This window comes from Triticum aestivum, chromosome 7D, assembly GCF_018294505.1.
Source record: "Triticum aestivum cultivar Chinese Spring chromosome 7D, IWGSC CS RefSeq v2.1, whole genome shotgun sequence".
In the NCBI taxonomy this organism is placed as follows: Eukaryota; Viridiplantae; Streptophyta; class Magnoliopsida; order Poales; family Poaceae; genus Triticum; species Triticum aestivum.
This window is the reverse complement of record NC_057814.1, coordinates 452,513,713-452,516,396: the sequence shown is the minus strand read 5'-3', so window position 1 is coordinate 452,516,396 and position 2,684 is coordinate 452,513,713. Positions and strand designations below refer to the sequence as shown.

At 44.7% G+C, this 2,684-nt stretch overlaps 1 long non-coding RNA gene across 1 annotated transcript; it reads left to right on the top strand.

The window, feature by feature from the left end:
- Positions 1–944: 944 nt before the first annotated feature.
- On the top strand, positions 945–2,323 carry LOC123164026 (uncharacterized). The gene is made up of 3 exons (XR_006482135.1): positions 945–1,296; positions 1,625–1,790; positions 1,887–2,323. It is a non-coding gene; the product is annotated as an uncharacterized lncRNA (long non-coding RNA).
- The last annotated feature ends 361 nt before the right edge of the window (positions 2,324–2,684 follow it).

Here is a 2,684-nt window from a genome sequence, read left to right as displayed (position 1 = left end):
CGGGCTACTGTTCATCCACCGTTGACTTCCTCCAGCCTCTACCTGCTACTGTTCATCCATCGTCGACTTCCTCCTGCCTCCACCAGCTACTGTTCATCCACGGTGTCCTGTTCATCCAGCCTCCATCGGCTCCGATTCAGCCAGCCTCCACCGGCTCATGTTCAACCGGCCCTTTATGGTGTCCTGTTCAACCAGCCCTCCACGGGGTCCTGCTCAACCAGCCCTCTATGGGTCCCTCCACCGGCTACTGTTCATCCACCCCCACCTCCTAGATCGGGGTCCTGTTCATCCAGCGGCAACAGCCACTACTACCATAGGATGATGTTCATCCAACCCCCACCAAGAACTATTCATCCAACCCCACTGTGGACTGTTCATCAAGAGGCAGCTTCGATCGGCTCCAGTTAGCAGCAGTAGCGAAGGAATCACTCGGGTTCAGTTAACAGCCAACGGATCGATCGGGGTTCAGTAACGTAGCTAGTGCAATCGCTCGGGTTTAGTTAGACCCCAACTCCTCGCACGCACGCGCGTACGTCTACAAGAGAAACGCGCAAACCTCCATGCATCGCTCGGCCCCGACCACCCACCGTAACCGGGAACTCCCCGATATTTTCCTGGCCCTCTCATTACCACGATTTTTTCCGTCATGGACGGCCCAAAGAATGTCATGCAGGTGCGTCCCCGGCCCCCTAGGACGAAAAGCCCATTTTTTGTCATCTATACTCCTATATAGTGTGGGAATAACTTTTGTTGTTATCCGTTGGATCTGTTCCATCCGACGGCTGAGGGCTGGCAAATCCAAGAGTAGCTGGCCGTCAGATCAAGCCTTGCGGTGTACAAGATCCTTCCACGTGTATGGCTGAAACGTTGACGCGCGCGCTCATTGGGGTCCCCACCGAGAACAACCTAGAAACCTTGCCGACTCTTCTCCTGCGCCGCGCGATGCCGCGATGGCTCAGAGCCTCAGACCACCGCAATGCATCCCTGTATTTCTCAAATCGATCTCATCACTCCCATTCAGGCCGCTCTGGAGATCGAATGCTCGCCCTTCCATTCGTGCTCTCCCTATCCAGCCTCATTCTTGCTGTCCCTCGCCACAGTCCCCGCCCTCTCCGTGTCTCTCGCCACTCCCAGATCGTGCGACGCTTCTGTCAAATTTGAGCCATCCTCAGCGTGTGGAAAACAAACTTGGTGCGCTGGGTGTCATTCTCGCCCACTGTACCAACCCATGGGCATGAGCGTTGTTGAGAGTTGGATCACATAATATGCCTTCGGCTTTACTAAGTTGGAAAACAGGTAACGTGGAGTCATTCTCATAGTAAAGCCAATACTTGTGTTGATCTGCGCCTTCTGATTTAACATAAGACAAATAATACTTACCTAACAATCTTGATTTCTGAACAACAAGTGTTTGTGTTTATGTGCACAAAGCTTTTCATTTTCTATTTTGATGATCTGTGCTTTCCGATCAAAGGGAATTCTAATTGTGCCGTGTAATGCTAAATTCAGACCACCAAGTGTTTGTGTTTGTCTAGAAAGCTTTTCATTTTTCTCTCTATCTTATGCTGCAATATAATTCTGAAAATCTCATATTGTTTTTTTTATGATACACTCTATGCTACAGCCTCTCGATTTAATTTTTTGCATGATCGGTCATTTATAAAATACGAAGGAATGCAAGGAAAACTCAATAAATCAATTACCAAGGTCCATTGAGGTACAAGCACGAAATCCATTTCTATATATTACATGCGCAGCTGTTTCCCAACGATTATCAGGAGATAAACAGGGTATGGAGTTGGCCTCTAATAAACATATACTGTATATTGCTTTCCTAAGATTATGTAATGCGAACCATTATAACTTAGTAAAACAAATGTTTGCAGGTTGCCTAAACTTTCTCCAGTCTATGGCCCATTCAGTTGCTTCAACAATAAATCCATCGGCTGAATATACAGGGCAGAATACTTCCTCAGTCAAAAGTACAGCTGTTGGACCAATGAGTTGTTTTGATAAGAAGCATTATCATAATAGGGAAAGATACTTGCTTATATACTCGGAACAGCAAGATGTATCTGTGAAGAAACTGTCAGTACAAATGGAGTAGAGAGGCGAAATTTAAAAATCATGATACAAGTGATAATAATGTTATGAAGTCTGTAGTGAACCAAAACCGTACAATCAGTAACGACGACACCAACTCACAAATCACAAAGAAAAAACAATTGGTATTTTTTGTTAATATATTTTGTATTATTTCTGTTGGACAAGCTAAAAAAATTCTAGGGATAATTGTTCAATATTGTTGGTCAACAAATTGCACCATTCACTACCCGAAGATTTATGGGTGTATGATCAACTTTTCGCATATATTCCTTTCCTGCTATTATTTTTTCCATGTTGTCATGTTTCCCAGTTGAATTTGAACAGTCTGAATGCAAGTCACAAAATAGGAGACTTGGTTCAGCAATGAGTAATAATAGAAGAACAGAGTACCGACTTGAAGATGTGCCTGTTTTGAGGCAAAAGCTGGATTAGCGGGACAACCGGTACTCTGTTCTTCTATTATTACTGGGCTTGTTCTACAGGTTGCTTCTTGAGCAGGCTTTTGATGCACTTGACAAAAGATATCATCTAGAACCATCCAGAAAATGGTATTAGAATATTTTGTAGAGAAATTAGAG